General features: G+C 37.0%; 1 pseudogene; it reads left to right on the top strand.

Moving 5' to 3' along the window:
- The window catches only part of LOC133681400 (uncharacterized), a 69,432-nt pseudogene that overhangs the window by 9,027 nt on the left and 39,773 nt on the right, over window positions 1-20,632 (top strand).

The following is a 20,632-nucleotide window of genomic DNA, read 5'->3' as shown; positions in this document are numbered from 1 at the left end:
TTCGTCCTGCATTCGGCTGGAAAAGGCAAAAAGCAAGAGTCTCAGGCCTTGTATCGCTTCTGTAGGCAAAGTAAGGGTAGGGATTGATTGCGAAAGGCGAACCATTCGCACTATTAAACTCCAACAAGCCCTTCATCAGATCCCCATAACTTGGATCAAAGCTTCCAGAAGAAGGTGGCTCAGACTGCTTAAGCACTCCCATCGGATGAACTGTGCAGACCTTAATTTTACCCCCGAGCGATGCATCATTTAGAGCATTCTGTACATTTTGCATTGCTGGTAAGAGCTTGTTCACGAGATTCTGGTCATTGGAAGTCATGACCTCGTTGCCGACAGTGATGAGGATGATATTGCTACCTGGATAGAAGGGAAGCACGTTTGTGTTGATCCAGCTCTTGGCAAAATTGGGATCAGAGGCTAGTCCTGGAATGTCACCATTTGCAGTGCCGATAACAATTCCAATTCCGGTGTTGGCTAAGGCTTTGATTATGGCGGGGTCCGATCCATATAATCGGACCTTTTGGATTGGAGTGGATTGAAGAAGCTTTGCGGTGGATGGTGGTGGTGGAAGGTTGTCCGCAACTTGGCCATAGTTTATACCAATGAATGATTGCGAGTCTGCACAAAAAGCAGCAAAATTTAAAGCAGATGATCAAACATCATTTTTTAAACGACAAAACAGAACAACAACATTTTTTGTTTTCATAGACTGAAATGAAGACAGCTCAGTTAAGGTAAATTCTTTAGAAATGGAAGGAGGTAATTAAAATAGAAAGAGACGCAAACTTACTTGTGCTTTTTACAGTCTGGAAGGAGGAAAGGAGTAGGAAAGCAACAGTATAAGGAAGCACCATCATGGCTCGGGAGGAGCTGTTTCTATTCTGCATTTTTTGAAAGTGGTGCTACAAGTCGAGGGCAGAAGCGTAACGTATAGTTATTATGTGGAAAACAAGAGGGAAAGGCAGAGAACTCAAATCGATTGGGAAGTTATGGTACGATGACAAACACTTCAAAGCTAGCTTGTTAACGTATAGTTCCTCCAGCCCTAACAACTAACACTAAGCGTTGTCACAACCATTGCATCTGCTTATAGATTCTTTGAAGACAAGTTCTCCTTCTAAGTTTCAAAGCTTCTTTGTAGAAATAAAATGCACAATTTTCCTTTTATCTGAACCTACTAATACGTGGGCACACCGTAGATGACGTTGAAATCCTGTATGTAGATCGTTAGGGGTCAAGTTCATGTTGAAAAGAAGTATTGAAAATTGTGCATGTTTATTTCTACAGAGAAGCTTTGAAACTTGGAAGGATAACTTTGTCTTCAAAGAATTTATAAGCAGATGCAATGGTTGTGACTATTCTTAGTGTTAGTTGTTAGGACTGGAGGAAATATACGTGAACAAGCTAGCTTTCAAGTGTTTGTCGTCGCACCATAACTTTCCAAGGACTGAAAAAACAACTGCAAATTATTATATATAAAGCTATAAATATATTTTTCATGTAGTTCGTGTTTTATGGTTTCATTTCCTTTTTTATCTTTTTATTAACCACCTGCAACAAGGCTATATATATTTTATTGCTGTTTGCATTGATCAAATCACACTATCTTGCTGCTTAACCTCAAGCATTACTCAGTTGTAAGAAACTTGACCGACTAATTTCACAAATTGATAGGTCCCTGTCACAACTAATAATAAAAGATAAAGATAAATCACAATTGTATTCTGCATTAGGCGAGAATAAGCCACAAGTTGATATTATTGAATTTGAATGAATGGTTTCTCTGTCTCATACCAGAGTTTAAATACAGAAATGAAATAACAAAACTTTCCTAAAATACTGGCACGACTACATACAATCAGGATTCTTAGCAACTGACTCCTGCTACATAGTTGGCATTTATTTAATTTGATAAATAAGACTTGACTTCTTCCTCCCGTGCACTGAGGACACTGCAGTGACTGGATCCCCTTGACTCATTCTTCCCTTGACTGGCTCTTCACAGCTCTATGAACCTGCAATTCTTTTTAGGAACTCTGTGCGATGCAGTGACTGGATCCCCTTGACTGGCTCTTCACAGCTCTATGAACCTGCGATTCTTTTTAGGAACTCTGTGCGATCTTCTTGGCTCTTCACTTGGCTCCAGCTCATCACTTGGTTCCAGCTGCTGCTTATCAATACCTCCCCCATTTAAAGGAACCTTGTCCTTAAGGTTCAAGTTGGTAAATCGCTCCTGTAACGCCACAACATCTTCCCAAGTTGCATCATCAGTCTGCAGGTGTTTCCATTTCACCAGAATTTCTTCGACAAACCGAGACCCCTTCTTGATCCAACGAGTGTCTAAGATGGCCTCAGGTTCGATTAGCATTTCACCCGCAGTAGTCATAGGAGGCAAATCGATCGTATCGACGGCCTCGTCACCAATTTTCTTTTTGAGCAAGGACACATGAAAAACAGGATGAATACAAGCCTGGGTAGGCAACTTCAGCCTATACGCCACTGTGCCAATTCGTTCTTCAATCTAATAGGGTCCATAATAGCGACTAGCCAATTTTTTGCATACACATTTGACCACTGATTGCTGACGGTAAGGATGAAGCTTAAGAAAAACCCAATCTCCCACTTGAAATTCAACATCACGTCGCTTAGATTTAGCGAGTTGTTGCATGCGATTACTAGCAGCATGCAAGTTGGCCTTGAGCAGACTCAATAATTCATCTCTAGAGGCGAGTTGCTGATCCACTTCATTCACCGGAGACATGCCAATGTGGTAATGGGGAATTGTCGGTGGTAAACGTCCATAAAGAGCCTGGAATGGTGTCATACCTGTGGAAGCATGATAAGTGGTATTATACCATAACTCAGCCCAAGGTATAAGTGAATTCCATTTGGTGGGCTGCTGGTGAACAAAGCACCAAAGATATTGTTCGACACAGCGATTGACAACCTCAGATTGCCCATCCGTCTGTGGATGATATGCAGAACTCATCTTCAGCTTGGTACCTGACAATTTAAAGAACTCACCCCAAAAGTGACTGATAAAGATAGGATCTCTATCACTAATAATGGATCGTGGCATACCATGTAGCTTCACCACACCTTCAACGAATTTCTTAGCCACCATTTTGGCCGTATAAGGATGAGCCAATGCCAAGAAATATGCTGACTTACTAAGTCGATCAACAACAACAAAAATTGTGTTCTTTTCGCCAGATTGTGGGAGACCCTCAATAAAATCCATCGTGATGTCATCCCAAACTTGACAGGGGACGGGTAATGGCTGCAATAAACCTGCTGGTGACAGTGTGTCTGACTTCACCCGTTGACATACATCACAAGAAGCTACATATTCCTTCACTATGTGAGCCATTGATGGCCAATAAAACTGTTGCGCCAGCCGTTTATAGGTGCGCAATACACCCGAATGCCCCCCAAGAGGTGAATCATGGAATTCACGTAACAGTTGCTGAATGATATCAGAGTTGGGGGCAATTACTACTCTGTTTTTGTAGTGAAGCAACCCATTTCGCCATGTATAGGGGCTGTCCGGATTCTCAGTATCCAGCTTGCCAATTTTCTTCATGTAAGGATGGGAAACAGCTTTGGCCTTAAGTTGATCCCACACGTGAATTTATGGAACAGATAAGTGTGAAAGGCAAGGGCTGCTCGTCATACGTGACAATGCATCTGCAGCCGAATTCTCCTTGCCTGGCTTATACATGATTTCATAATCATAGCCAAGTAATTTCGATACCTATTTCTGCTGTTCTAGGGTAGTAATATGTTGCTCCAATAGGTACTTTAAGCTGCGTTGATCTGTTTGGATCACAAATTTACGGCCTAACAAGTATGGTCTCCACAGTTAGACAACCACTACAATAGCCAACATTTCTCTCGCATAAGTTGACCATGCACGCTTGGATAGCCCTAAAGCGTGACTCATGAAAGCTATTGGCCGCCCTTGTTGAGTTAGAACATCACCGATGCCATCTCCGGAAGCATCAGACTCAATCACAAAAGCTGCCTCGGCGTCATCATTCCAGCAAAATTGACTTTTGCGTAATAAGGATGTCAATGGACGAGCAAGAATCCCATAATTATGAACAAATTTCCTGTAATAACCTGTAAGACCTAAAAATCCACGAAACTTAGATATATTAGTAGGTCTTGTCCAGGATAGCATTGCCTGGATTTTTGCTTGATCAACCTTAACCCCCATTGGAGTAATAATATGCCCCAAGTACTCCAATTCCTGATGGCCAAATGCACATTTCTTCAATTTTGCAAAAAATTTGTATTGCCTTAGAATTTCAAAAGCATTGCGAACATGTTCAAGATGCATGGTCCAATTGGGACTATAGATCAAGATATCGTCAAAAAAAACTAACACAAATTTACAAAGATAGGGTCGAAATATGGCATTCATAAGGGCTTGAAAAATAGAGGGGGCATTACAAAGACCAAATGGCATGACTAAGTATTCGTAATGACCATTATGGGTGCGGAAAGCAGTTTTATGAATATCATTTGGGGATACCCTAACCTGGTGGTAACTAGCTGTCAAATCTAGTTTGGTAAAATAAACAGCCCTATGTAGTTCGTCTAACATGTCATCTGCCGTAGGAATAGGAAATCGGTCTTTAACTGTTACTGCATTAAGGGCTCTATAATCAGTGCAAAAATGCCATGTGCCATCTTTCTTTTTAACTAACAAAACAGGAGATGAAAAAGGGCTAGTACTTGATCTTATAAATCCCAATTTTAACATGTCTTGAACTTGTTTTTCAATTTCAGCTTTTTGAAAATAGGCATACCTGTATGGTCTGACATTGACAGGCTCGGTTCCTTCTTTGACAGTGATGGTGTGGTCAATCTTCCGAACCGGTGGCAATTGAGCTGGAGTTTGAAAAATATCTCCAAATTCCTCCAACATCTGCTGCATTTCAAACTCCACTTTGCTGACAGGTATCTCGGCTTCAGTTTGCAAACAGATAGCAAACATTGTTTTGCTTTGGCGCAGCTCCTTCAAAACATCTTTTAGAGATGCGGGTTGAATGTGTTGGGCATCAATTCCCTGTAGTTTCTGCATTTGATTCTTTCACATAAATTCCATGGTCATTTTCTTCCAATCACAGGCCACTGTTCCCAATTGCTCTAGCCACTGCACTCCCAAAACCAAATCCAATCCACATAATGGCAGGGCATATAAAGTCAGAATAAATGGAATACCTTGAAGTAGGACATGTATGTTTTCAAATCTGCCCTGACATTTCAATGGATTCCCATTTGCCACCTTCACGTTGAAGGGCTGTGTTGGTATCACTGGCAGGTGTAGCCAATTAGCAATCCGTTTGCTAATGAAATTGTGCGTGGAGCCACTGTCAATGAGGACAGTCAAATCTTGATTCTCAATTCTTGCCATAATTCGCATTGTTCTGGCAGTTGACCAACCAGTAAGAGCATGTAATGATATTTGAGGTTCATCACCTTCAAATTCCTCGTCATCTTGCAAGCTCGTCTCATCATCCCCTTCCAGTAGCAATAGACGGGGCTTTTGACACTTATGGCCAAGAGTGAATTTTTCATCACAATTAAAGCAGAGACCTTGAGATCGTCTCTTCTGCATCTTGTCCCAAGCAAGACGTTTCATGGGCATGGCCGCTGGTGACTTTGTTGGAGAAAAGGAAGCAATTGGATTATGATTGATGGAAAATGGATTACTGTTACGTCGTTGGCAAGTTAATTGTTCATCTCGCATTCTGGCTAGGCTTATTGCTTCTTTCAATGATTTAGGTTTAAACATCCTAATCCCTTCTGCTATGTCTGGTTTCAAGCCTCCCATAAAAGTCCCCACTAGTGCCTTTTGAGTCCAGCCTTGCACACGATTACCCAGCCTCTCGAATTCTCTTTGGTACTCCTGTAATGAGCCCCCTTGTCTCACCCTTGACAATGCTTCATCAAAATCCTCACATTCTGGTGGTCCAAACCTTGCCCACAATTCCTCCTAAAAAATTGGCCATTTCACCTCTCTGTCTTTGTTTTTGTAAGCACGTCTCAGCCATTGCCACCACTGGTTCGCCTCCCCTTGAAGATGAAAAGATGCTAACGACACCTTTTGTGTTTCGGCAGTGCCTTAATACTCAAAGAATTGATCAACTCTGTTGAACCATTCAGTGGGGTCGTTTCCTGAGTATATTGGAAACTCAAGCTTCGCCAGTTTGGAAGAGAACATCTGTCTGTTCCCATCTGTTCATTCTGTGAATTCTTCACGCTGATGGCGTGGTCGTCCGTTGCGCTCAATGGATTGGCTGTTGGATCCTTCTTTGTTGGACAGTAACGCCTCTGTCAATTTGTTGATGTTGGCTTCCATCTGATGCATTCTGTCAACAAGGGTAATCTCCATTCGACTCATTCCATCCTGAAGTCCTCCCAGACCCACTTCCAAATTTTCTATCCGCTCCTTGTTTGTTGTCATTGTTGACCAGCTCTGATACCAATTGATAGGTCCCTGTCACAGCTAGTAATAAAAGACAAAGATAAATCACAATTGTATTCTGCTTTAGGCGAGAATAAGCCATAAGTTGATATTATTGAATTTGAATGAATGGTTTCTCTGTCTCATACCAGAGTTTAAATACAGAAATGAAATAACAAACTTTCCTAAAATACTGGCACGACTACATACAATCAGGATTCTTAGCAACTGACTCTTGCTACATAGTTGGCATTTATTTAATTTGATAAATAAGACTTGACTTCTTCCTCCCATGCACTGAGGACACTACAGTGACTGGATCCCCTTGACTCGTTCTTCCCTTGACTTGCTCTTCACAACTCTATGAACCTGCGATTCTTTTTAGGAACTCTGTGCGATCTTCTTGGCTCCAGCTCATCACTTGGTTCCAGCTGCTGCTTATCACAAATACATGGAGGATAGGTCGTTCTAGAAAAAAAATACTGTATGAACATTTCTTTGCAAGCCTACACACACACTCACTCTGAATCTCCCTAATTTAATAGTAAAAAGATGATGGCTTCAACATTTTAAGTGAGAAAGAGAATGGTATAAAGCACCCATCACCTCCAAAAGGCTCTGTACATGGTTCCTCTTCAGGTGCACTCCAACAGGGTAAGTGTGCAAGAATTATAGCCTGTAGTTTATGCGCAAAAGCAGTAACATGAAGAGGGATTAGTAAAACCAAAAAGGAAGTGTTATGAGAAAAATCAGTGGGTTGTTGGAAGAGAAAATGGCTGATTGTGAGAAATCACAGTTCCAAGGATTTTTATCAGAAGTTTGATAGAAGAGATTCATGGCATAAGCAGCATGAGATGCTATTGTGTTCGGTTCAAAGCAAGCCCCACCTGGTTGGATCGGACAACGGTCAATCCCTCATCCACAAACAAAATCCAGATTAGCCTGCAATTGTGCATCTGATTAAAATTTTGGGTTTGAGGACAGTTTCTGAAGCATTTTGTTTCTTTATGCTCACATTCAGTACTAAGAGAGCAAGATGGAAATTATTTGTGACTAGACAGAAGCAAAGAATGAGTAAATAAAATACCTAAGAGCAAAATTTTTAATCAGCATGCCTGTCATTGTACGAAATTCTCATCATTGACCGTCTTTGGTACCAAAGGCTATGAAGTTCACAGAAATATCGTCAGATAGAGAACATCACCCAGTCAAGGGGCTGTGAACAAATCCAGCCATTTCTTTAACCTGGGGAGCACCAAACCCAAAGCAATAAGTTTTTGCTAAGAAGTAACAGGAGTAGTGTTGCAATGTCGCGGTCGCACAAATTAATTACCTTAATTTAAAACACAACACACAAGATAGTATAGAGCAAGCAAGGGGTCAATCCAACGAGGAAGGTTCAAGTCAGATTTTTATGATAGATGATATGCAATTTGAGGGAGTTTTGGATGTTATCTAGGCTAAAGTAAAAGAAAATAGAAAACTATCAAGCGAAATTAAATAAAATCAGAAAATTATCAAGAGAACAAACCTTAGTCGCAAGCACACATCCACCTACAGAAATCAGAACTAATCATGGAAACGAAATATCAATTTATATTCTGAATATTTAACTATTGGTTAGTTAACGGATCCGCCGTATAACTAACCCTAACCATCAAACAACCACAGTGTTTGCACTAGTAATTTAATTCAATAGCAGGCTTAAAAACTAGATAAGTTGATTAATCAAGAAAATATAATTGTCTGTAGTCTATGTTTGATTTGATTGAATGTTCTCCCTAAGATTAATAATGTAGATCCGCCATAATTGTTAAACTCAGTTGCTTCACAAGTTCATATACCACAACTCCTGTTTTGATATCAAACTTAGCAATAGATTGTCTACAATAATAACTTAGAGTCCGCTCTAGCAATTAAAATAAACAATCATAGGAAAAATAAACATAGAAGAACAAACATATTCATCATATAAACTGAAAAGAAAAGATAAAATAAATCTCACAGTTCTTGAAATCCGAAAGTTTTCGTGTGCTTGCAACCAAGCAAACGAGTTTAGCCTTGCATGTTTGTTGAACAACTAATCAAAAAGGAGGAATGCATGATTTGAGGTTTATTAGAGGAGCTAAATTTATGAAATAAAAAACTTGGATATCGGTTTAGATGCTTCGGAATGTAATTTGGACTCGTTTCTTCATGAAACCTGTTTGCTGGCAGAATTCAGTTGTCATCTTTGAAAAATCATATCTCCCTCATATGACATCATTTTTGGCTGAAATTTGGATCGTTGATAGCCATTGAGTCAGGAATCCAAAACAATTGAGTTTGTATCAATTGGACTTCTATAGATCCAAATATTCAAGTCGGAATGACCAAAGGTCAACATTGACAGATTGCGAGAATTGACTTTGAAGGTTGCGATTTGCATGCTCTTCCTTATTTTATTTTCTTATCTTAGATTTCAAGAAAGGTATAGATGTTAGCTTTTTAATACCACTAGAATCACTTCATTTCGACCTCTAGAGCTCACGCTCTGCACAAAACATCGACTGAAAGTTAAATATGTCAATTACCTCCAATTTACTCTTTTTTGCATCTTTCATCCAAAAGTGCCTTCAAAACATAAAATAAAAAATATCAAGACTTTTTATATATCAAACATAGGCAAAACACTAGTTAAATGTGGGTGAAACTATCGAATAATATAGTTGCATCAAATACCCCCACACTTAGCTCTTGCTTGTCCTCGAGAAAGGATAGGTAAAATCAAATTGAAGTTAAATTAAATCAAATCACTATGACTAATCTCCTAATCTCCCATCAATATCCAAGAATATATGCATTATAAACAAGAACACAATCAAGAAGGATAAAGAGTATAAATTTTCATGAATTTATTTGCATGCAAACTTTAAAACTCAATTAATTGTCGGGATTTAAATGAAATCTATGCCATGCCAAAGTGATAGATCCTCTCATTGATATACACTCCAACACTCATGTGTTTAGGGCTTATGTGTTTAAATCTCTCAAATTCAATCAATGAATATATTCTACCATAAGCTTGCTCTAAATCTCTCAAATTCAATCAATGAATATATTCTACCATAAGCTTGCTCTTCAATCTCATCTCCATTACTAACATATTACAAGTAATACATGAATCAAAAGGTCTTATTTTCTGGTTGTAATGGGGCTAAGGTTAAGGTGGGGTAATAGAGAGTAAAAAAAAGGTTCAAACCAAAGAAAGTAGAGCATTCTGAAAAATGATATTTCAAACAAGATATTCCATCAAAGCACATAAAATTTCCATCTTTAATCACCAATGCTTAACTTCTTTTGATTTCAAGCTCTTTCAACATAAAATCTTAAGAACATAAAGGAACACTTTTTTCTTTTTTTCTTTTTTTTTTCTTTTTTTTTTTACCTTTGGCAACTTTGCCCATCTTTTCATCAAGCATTACTTCTTCTTTCTTTTCACATAATTTCCAACTATAATTCCATGAGATATCACAAGTATATGCTCTACTAATCCTTGGCCAGGGGAAAAGAAAAACAAATATAAAGTTAAGGCTTATACATGGATAAAGCAAAGAAAAGATAAACAAGCTCAAAAGGGGCTCACTGAGGATAATATGCTTTAGGTTGACTTTTTGGCTCAAGTGGTTAAAATTTATAATGCCTTTATCATCTTCATGTATATATGTAATGTGAATGTAATCTCAACAAGATATGAAGCAAGTTCTAGAGATACAATCCATACATCAATAACAATCAACCTTTCATTTAAAAGTGAATCTTATATAAACACATAATATTATGTTTGCATGATTAGAAGTTCACATTAAAAATATACATACATAGACATGAGTTTGCATTCCTATCCTACTAATAATCATCACGAATTTAAACAAAAGGATCTAATAAAAGTTACACGTTCAGTACATTGATTCATACAAAATACATTGTGATTTAGAATGCAAACTACATGATTCCTTGCAAAAGTAGGTCCCCGTGTATTGGGTTTCCTAGGCACCTCGTTGGTGTGACATCCCTGCTGCAGTACAAAACATTTAAGAGAATGCAATTACTTAACAATAATAATGATAATTAAACGGTCTTGTAGTTTAATGAAGCGTTAATATTATCCCATGTTTGAAGCATAACATTTATAGTTTCTTCATGTACTTGGTATAATCAACTTGTAGTACATATAGATGCAGCAATTTTTTGCAATCAACCATAATCTTAAACCCGACTATCATCTTAAGGCATCATTTGTTGAGGCTAACCGTTCATACACCTTGGTTATCCACTTCGGATGCCATCAACTAAAGTTGATCAATCATTGTCCCGGTCATCATCCATTCAGATGCCATTAGCCGCGGCTAATCAATCATTTGTCCAGGTCATCCATTCGGATGCCATTAGCCGAAGCTAATCATTCATTTTTCCCGGTTAACCATTCAGATGCCATTAGCCGAAGCTAATCATTCATTTGTACCAGTCATCCATTCGGATGCCATTAGCCAAAGCTAATTGACCCTTTGTCAACATTTAAGCATTTGACAATCTAATATCTGTTCTAACATAATATGGTAACATTTATGATAAAGTATTTCATTATTCAACGTATGAAAAAGGAAGGTGAAAGTCACCTACCTGCTGCACCTGTGGGTTGTTCTTGTCTTGACGATGGTCCAATCCCGACCGCACCACCTAAGACATCAATGGTCACAAATCAGTACATTTCTATCTTTGAATCACATTCATCACCAAACTTATTCCAAGAGTTCATATGTTCACATTCAAGTGTTCCACATTTTACATCACCATACCATGAAATTGTTACTAGCAATTAAGTCATTTTTGCCTAGGAGGCCTATTGTAAAAATCGGCAGCGAAAACTAGTTCGCTGCTGGCTGCCAATTCGGCAGCGAAGACTAGTTTGCTGCAGCCAACATGTATTGCAGTAGCAAATGTTACTTCGCTGCAGACAACTCAATTTCGGCAGCGAGTCACAAATTCGCTGCAAACAATACAACTTTGGCAGCTAGTACTAATTCATTGCAGGCAACTCAGTTTCGCCAGCGAATCACTAATTTGCTGCAGAACACCCATTTCGACAGCGAATGCTAATTCCTTGCAAACAAGTCAATTTCAGCAGATAATCACAGATTCGCTGCAGACAACTCAATTCGGCAGCGAATCATAGATTCACTGCAGACAACAACTTCGACAATGAATCACAAATTCGCTATAGACCACGCAATTCGGCAGCGAATGCTAATTCACTGTAGGAACTCAGTTGCGGCAGCGAATCACAAATTCACTGCAGACAACTCAACTTTGACAGCGAATGCTACTTCGCTGTAGACAAAACTGTTTCGGCAGAAAATCACAATTTCACTGCCCAACACACATTTCAGCATGAACACACATCACACATGCTGTAACAACCCTAGCACATAAACTGTCACGAAGTTCCAGCAGAACACACACATTGAAACCATCAATTCCAGCATATAATCTTTCAATAAATTTCAGCAAAACACACATATGCATGCTGGTCAACCCCATAGTTAATGCCAACCCTCTACCATGATTTGTTCTTTCCATTTTATTCATTTTTGTTTGTTAGATGTTCTTGGAATTAGCCTCATTTCCTTTTTTGTTTCCTTGTCCTTTTAGTTAATTTCAGTTTCCTTCACAACTAGCTTAGGTCTTAGGTCAATTTTCTTAAGGTCTTTTTCTTCATTTCTAGTTGTGGGTCTTAAGGAGAAGAGGAAGGGAGTTTCATGACCCATACCTTTCGAATCTAACTAAGTTTGGGGAAGGTTTGACAATATTCTTTCTCCTCTCCTGCTGGTTCTCCTCCTTCTTCCTCTCATGTTTTCTGGCCCCCTTTTCCTTTTTCCTCTAGGCAGCTATCCACTTTTCTCTCAAGGTCTCAACTCTCCCTCACACGTTTACAAGGCATTCTCTGTTGGTTTGGTTTAGGTTTCTTTTGGGAAGGAGGAAGGGAAGAGCAACATGCACCTAGACATGCAGCTGCTGCAAACAACTTTGGGAAGAGGAAGGGTCACCTTCTCTCTCCTCCTTGTATTTATACTCCCCATTAAATGAGGTGGGGTGTTTGGGGTTGGTTTAGATGTATTCTTATCCTTGTTTTGGTCTCTCCAAAATTGGTTTTACCCCTCCCTCCCAGCTCCTTAAGACAATTTAAAAAGTGTGTCACTGTCGATTTAGATATCGGGAGCGAAAACTGCGTCACTATCGATTCAGAAATCAGTAACAAAAACTGCGTCGCTATCGATTCAGAAATCGATAACGAAAACTACGTCCCTAACGATTTCTGGAAACGAAAACCTGCGTCGTTGCCAATTCAAGAAATCAACAGCTAAAACTGCATTGGTGTTGATTCAGGAAATCAGCAGCTAAAACTGCGTAGCTGCTGACCGATTCAGAAATCAAAAGTGATGGTGGAGTCATCAATTCCATATATATATATATATATATATATATATATATATATATATATATATATTCTTTTGGGTGTTTACAACTTGCTTCATATCTTGTTGAGATTCTATTCACATTACATGTGTACATGAAGATGATAAAGGCATTAGGAATTTTAACCACTTAAGCCAAAAAGTCATCCTAAAGTACGTATATTATCATTATTGAGCTTGTTTATCTTTTCTTTGCTTTACCCATTTGTAAGCCTTAACTTTTTATATGTTTTCCTTTTCCCCTGGCCAAGGATTAGTAAAGCTTATACTTGATGATATCTTATGGGATTATTGTTGGAAATTATGTGAAAAGAAAAAAAAAGTTATGCTTAATGAAAAGAATGGGCAAAGTTGCCAAAGGTGAAAGAAAAAAAAAAGAAAAAAGAAAAAAGAAGGAAAAGAAAAGTGTTCCTTAGTGTTCTTAAAATTTTATATTGATGGAGCTTTGTTGCGATGTCGTGGTCGCACAAATTAATTACTCTAGCTTAAAACACAACACACAAGATAGTATAGAACAAGTAAGGGGTTGATCCCACGAGAAAGGTTCTAGTCAGATTTTTGGATTTGGCTTGGCATCCAGACCCAACAACGTTGGGTTCCGCTGCCATGTCAAACCCAAAAACTTTTGGCAGAGAAAGCAACACCCCCAACCATAATTTTTTTACCAAAAACACAGTAGAGGAACGCCCCCCGGGGCGCTACAATGATGTCCACAATGAAAATAGTCTATGCCTACAGTGTCGTCCACAATGCAATGTGTCTGTGTCCACTCTCACACGTTTTGAAAGAGACTAGAGTAAACCCAAACAGTGCAATCCATAGTGAAATCAATCACAATCAACAGTGATTCGAAATAGTGCAATTCATAGTGAAATCGCTCACAGTCCACAGTAAACACATCCACAATAAAACGTTTGTACAACACTTACCCAATGTATTAGAAATTGTTCTAGGAAGGTTTTTGGTTTATCCTCACTGCATTTTCTACTCCCTAAAACTCTTGTCCCTCAGATTTTCTTGGTCTCTTTCCACTCCTCCTCTATTGCTGCTAGCCTCCTCTCTTCCTTGCCCTCAATTTTTTTTTGCTTTTGATGCTTTAATCTTCACTCAAACCTTTTATTTTCTCTCATGTGTTTGCTTGCATGTGATTTTCTCCACCTGTTCTTTGGAATAAGGTGCTGAAGAGCAGAATGTCTCTTCCTTTTCCCTTCATCTCTATTCTGCCATCAACCCCTTTATTCTTCTTAAGGCGGACAAGTTTTTTTCTTTTTTTTTTGCTTTTATCCCTCATTTGTTTATATATTTTTAGTTTAGTCCCCTCACAAAGTCTTTCCACATTAGGTCCTAATTTCTCCTTATTTACTTATGTGTGTTTCATACTTCAAGTTAAAGCTCTTGTCTGTTACTAGTGGGTTCCTCTCTATTTACTAAATCTTATGCATCTATTTTTAAGGGTTTACCAAAAAATACCCATAAATGCATGCCTTTTTTTTTTGTCTTTATATAGGTGTGAAGATATTTTTATAAGAAACTAAAAGACAAACAAAACTATTGGTAACAATTCTATTTTTTTTTTGTGGTGGTGTAAATAATTCATTTTACTGTTTAGAAAAACTAGAAAAGGTAAATATACCTTTTATTGATTTTCTAATAATTAATGAGCCATTAAAAAAAGATAAAATTGCTCCTAGGCTACTGTAACAATCAACGATAATCTATAAAGTGTTAAGGAATGTGGTTGCAGTTGCTTTTCAAAATATTTTTCACTCAAAAACGCATCGAAACAATATTAGATTGATGTGGGTGCTGGTGTCATAAATGCTGATTACAGAGGCCCTGTTGGGGTTATCAATCTAATGTTGATTTCGAGGTAAAGGTTGGCGATAGAATAGTGCAGTTGATTCTTGAGAAAATTGTAACTCTTGATGTCATGGAAGTCGAGGATTTGGATGCAACTATGAGAGGTATTGGAGGGTTTGGATCTATTGGTGTTTGAGCTTCCTGTGATTTGTAATGTTTTTTCTGAAATGTTTCTGTTTCTTAGTGTTTAAATTTAGCAAGCAGATGGTGGACTAAGCAGTAAAAGTTTTGGGTTTGGTGATGGGCTTTCTTTTGTTAATGAATACACGAGTGTTTTATGGTTTCATTTCCTTTTTTATCTTTTTATTAACCACCTGCAACAAGGCTATATATATTTTATTGCTGTTTGCATGGATAGGAACTATAAAATAAGCATCATGTAAAAATATTCCACCAACGAAATCTACCAAAATTAGGATTCCTAATACTCATAAGGATCAAATTTCTATCAAATGAGCCAATTGGTTTAGATATAAAATATATAAAGAAGTCACAATGCTAAATACGTTAAATACGCAACACCTTCCCTTGTCCCATTAGATTGGGAACTTAGCGCACCATGAAAAAGTGTAAATGGAGCTTGCTCATAAACTTAACTTTTCCTTTCTTTTTTCTTTGGCTAAATTGTTTTTTTTTTTAAAATTAATAATAATACTCAACCAACAAATATTCTCTGAACTGATTTTTCAATTATTTTTTCAATTTACTCCTAAACAATAGAATCGACAAAAAAACTTATAAAATAGAGAGAAAAACTTTAACCCATCTTCATCATCTCTTTAAAATTTCTAATTCTAAGTTTGCAAGTCATAAAAGAAAAGGCAAATAAAAAAAAGTCTCATAAACCCATAAAACAAATCGAAATTGAAAATCCTAATTAAATATACTTGGTTGTTGTCACTACTGATGTTGATAGTGCTCGTGCTCATGCTATTGTTATTGTTGCTGGTGCTGGTGGTTGCTGCTAGTAGTGTTTGTGGTGTTGCTGCTAGTGACTGGGTCTATTTCAATAAATTAGAAAGGTTTTCGTAGGTGAAATATGCAAGAATATTTTGGATTTATTTGTCTAGAAATGATGATTCCATGTATTACAAAAATTGTTGATAAAGATAGATTAAAAAATTGAATATTTCTTTCTACCTTTTTTTTATCATTATTAATAGAGACATAGAGAGCGATTAAAAAAATGTTATGGGCCTGGGTTTTTCTTTCTTTTTTTTGTTAATTTCCTAACAAAACAAGCATATTCAAAAAATCATAATGTTTAGGATAGAAAATCAGGACTTTTTTTGTTCAGAAGTTAAGTTCAAGGGGCTTTTTCTTTTAGTACAATTTGGCCTTTTTCTTTCCTGAAAAGGAACTGTCCATTCTGTTAACAAACAAAATGCGTAGTGATGTTTTAAAACCCATCTTCCCAACCAAACAACATTATTCTAGATAAAAATAATAGATTTAAATTGACCTAACAACTCATAAATTGACTTAACCAACTACTAATTTAAACTCCAAGTCAAGTTAGGTTGCATCTCGAATCAAATTTAACAACTATTTTAAGAACTATATAATATCTATTATTTTTTTCCTATAATTTTGAAAATGTATTGTTATTTTATATTGTATGTTTGAGAGTGTGGTATTGTGATATATAAAAAAAATAAGAAAAGGTATGAAAAAGTTGCTTTTAATGATGATGTTTTGTGCATTAAAAGGATTATATATAAAAACAAAAACTATCACATCAAACAACACCACTTCCCAAAAAGATAATCAAATTCTTACCTTTATAGACGTTTTTTTTTTAAGGAACGTTAGCTTTTAGTTTTTCTAGGATAAGACAAGTCTAGTACTTAAGGAAGATACACGCACAAATATAGGAAAGTGCAAAGTTAACCTAAGTTTGGTGAAATTTGGGTTTCAGTTTTTTGATGAGATGTCTTTCTAGGAGTGAATGACTAATTTATTAAGAGATCTAAACAAGAGACAATCTCCCTTGTGAAACCAACGTCCAGAAGTTTACATAGCAATTTGATCTATAGATTTCACACCAATAACCCTTTGTGAGTATTATAGAATGTACCTATACCATGTGTGTTCTTAGGATATAGCTCATCTCATCTTGGTTATCGTTCTTTTAATTTAACTTCTCATCATATTTATATCTCCCGTCATGTTTGTTTTCATGAAAATGTCTTTCTTTTTGCGAACTCTTGACAGATAACACATACCCTAGTACACTCCACACAGCCAACACACCTTTCACCCTTGAATCCTCCCCAATTCTTTCACCTACCACTTTACCAACCGACCCAAACAACACTCATGTTCTGCCCTCTGCTGTACCCCAACAGACTAAACATGTGAAACCCGAGAACAAATTATACCAAAAAAAAGGGGATTTATAATAATTTAAATTTTATTAAAATATAGAAATAATGTAACTACAAAAAATAATAATAATGATGATAAAATTTATTAGTTAAGGAGAACAAAAAACAAAAGAGGCTTAATTAAGAAAAAGGGAGAAAGATAAGGCCAAAATGGAATTAAAATGAAATGGGACTATCAATACCCATTCCTTCTCTCACCCATGGTCGACTGATAACATCATGAAAAGAGGGGGAAGAGTGACCAACTATATGCAAGGAGAAGAAGGCTAAGATTCTTTTAAAGTTTGTGAAGTAAAGTTTAGATTTCATCCAAGTAAGGAGTTCTAATCCCAATTTCTATGAAATTAACTTCAATTTGATTAGAAGTTCATAATTTTCTTGAATTGCAAATTAGGGTTCTTGAATATAAAATTTTGGAAAAATGTAGAAATGATTGAAATTAAATGGACTAGGATAGTATAAGTGCCTCAGAAAAAAAATGAAATGAGTGCATAAAAGACAGGAAAGGAACTCTTGGTTTCCTTGGGCATATTTCGACTAAAAGACAATGCAGGGAGGGAAGAGAAATTCTGATGCATTAAGTAATTCTTGATGCATAATTTAGTGATAGAAATGGTGGATTAAGTAATTCTTGATGCATAATTTAGTGATAGAAATGGTCTTGAATGTGGATGGATGCAAGGAATAAAAAAAACAGAGAGAGAACAAATGCAGGGTGACCGACCACTATAAGGGAAGAAAAGAGGGGAGGAGAACTTATGATTGCTTAATTAATTAACTTGGTATAAATGACTTTAGGAGGACACAAATGAGACGGGTTGCCATGAATAAAGGAAAGGCATATTTGTACCTGATGAGGAAGTAGGGATTGAATATAAATTGGAGATACCTTTTCCATTGACAAAACATGGCAGGTTCATTGCCCTGGTTTCTTAGAGAAATTGGACTTGAAGATGATAGAATCCAGGGAGGGTCCCTTCATAGAAGTTATAGCCAGGAGTGTTAGCTTTCCAAGGAGTCTAAACCCGCCTAATGTGGAGTCCTGAAACTCCAGATACAAATAAAAATATGAGGAGAGGTCAAGCTGCCACCCCTATTGGTAGATTCGGTCAAGTCGATAAAACGACAAAATTTAGCCATATTAAGGGTAGAATTTGTTTTCTTGCCCTTCGTAAAGTGTGTAACATTGTGTCTTGATCTTCAAAAAGGAATAAATTGTGATCAAAATTGAATTCATGATGTCCACTTGGACTACTAACGAGCTGAAAATGTTAAAGGATAATAATGAGGAATGTAAGTGAGAAAGAAAAGATTGGTAAAAGAGAAATGAATATTATTGCCATTGTTGTTGTTGTGTTGTGATATGTGGACTAATATGGAATAATCATGGGTGTTTATGGTTTCAGGAGGAACCGCGGGAGGAATGCAGCAACAACAGGGGAACGCAAGTCGAGCGTCTACAATAGGTAGGTACTCCGTACCTATATCTCCTCTAGTTAATAATTATTTTAACTAACTATTGAACTAAAAAATTTGATGCTTATTGATGAGGAAAAGAAAAGGGGGAAAGGAAAGGTTAAACGACGGGAAAATATAAATGGAGAACTAGATTTAATTTATGGGTTCTTTTGGAGGAAATGAATAGTAATAATGAATTTTGGGAATCACTATTTATCGAATTTGATTAGCCTGTCCTAGATATGAGAGGCTAATGATGTTAGCCAAGTTGGTTAACATCGGCATTACATGGTACGTGAGAGGAGAAATATAAAATTTGATTAACTATTCGGGTTCAGAATAGTTAATCATATCGGCGGGTGACGTCAATATCGACAAAATTTATAGACTTGATAAGCTTTCCGAGGTGAAAGCTAATGATGTCAAGAATCCTTGACATCAGAATACCCGAGGACCTCCCGAGGTAAGATAGAACATTGATTAACTATTTCGGTCCAAAAGTAGTTAATGACACCAATGGTTGTGTTAGTGTCAACATTTTCATGAATTTGATTAGTTGACCCTAGGATGAGCAACTAAATACACTAATGGAGGTCATTAGTGTCAGCAATAGTCTTTCTAATGTAGGGAGAAGTAGTTAAAGGAAATAAATTGGATAATCCTTAAAAGGGGTTGGTAGTGGTGTATTGAATTGCATATGACTTATGTAGGTAGATGAGCTGTATAAATTTTCTTCTATGAATTGTTTGTATTTTATTTATTTTTAATTATATGGAAAATTTATGTTTTGCAAGTCCCTTCCATTCACGTTTGGAGTAGAATTTAGGTTCTTTGATCCCTTTTCGTATAAGTTAGGAACTTAGAGATTATTCATGTAATTTTGTTATGTAGTAAACATGTAACCTGAATAGAATAGTATACTCCTTATATTATTTTGTTTTTGGAATATTTATGTATTACTCTATGATTGGGAAATTATAGTGTACTAGTTTATGTTTACAATGCTAAACTGTGTTGTGCTTATATATAAAATTTCAGTGCTTGGATGGTTCTCTTACATACTAACTTATGCATGTGATATGAGATGGAGATTGAGTATGAAGAATTGTCCTGAGTTTATTCTCGAATGAATTAAATGGTTGATTTGTACCAATTATGAATGTGATTTTAGGTGGGATGTGATTATAATTGTGTGCAGGGTAAATTGTTGATAACTTGGGACCTCTTGATATAGGGGAGACTTTGCCGAAATTTCATTAATAATTTCGGTGAACTCAAAAAAAAAAATGCTCCAACCACTCCTAATTCTGAGATCATATCTCTAAGAATTAGGACACGATCACATTATGAAAAATCAAATACTAACTGCTAGACCTATTCTTAAGCAAGCATGCTTTGTGGACATGACTAACAACTTAGACAAAGTCTTTGGCAAACATAACTTCTCCCTGCATGTTTCCTGCACATGAAAGTTTACGTGACAACTTCTCCCTACATGTCTCCTACACATGAAGTTGTCTTTTAAGTGACAGCATCTTAGTCCAAATACTTTGGGTTCTTCACTGCTACTCTGACTGATCTTCTTGGTTTATCAGGTTGTGCCCTAGGCTGCAAACACTTGGCGCTGGGCTGCCATGCCTTGGGTGCTAGGTCCAGACACGAGTGCTTGGCTATAGACCCAGGCAAGCAGGTCGGCAGAACCACGCACCTGGGGTCTAAAGGGTTGCTGGGTCATTACAGTAGAACCTAATAGTGTTGGGTCTGGCTTACACCAGGACCCAATTGCATTGGGTCTTGCTGGACCCATTAGAGTTGGGTGCTCCCCCTAATAGGACTCAAGACTTTAATTTTTTTTTTCTCATACGGTAAAGAGCACATAAATAGATGAGAATTTTTTTATATTGTACAAAAATTGAGTGGTGATATATTTTTTTCAT

This window comes from Populus nigra, chromosome 2, assembly GCF_951802175.1.
Source record: "Populus nigra chromosome 2, ddPopNigr1.1, whole genome shotgun sequence".
Classification (NCBI taxonomy): domain Eukaryota; kingdom Viridiplantae; phylum Streptophyta; class Magnoliopsida; order Malpighiales; family Salicaceae; genus Populus; species Populus nigra.
Note: the sequence above shows the minus strand (reverse complement) of the source record. Positions and strands in the feature narration are given on the sequence as shown.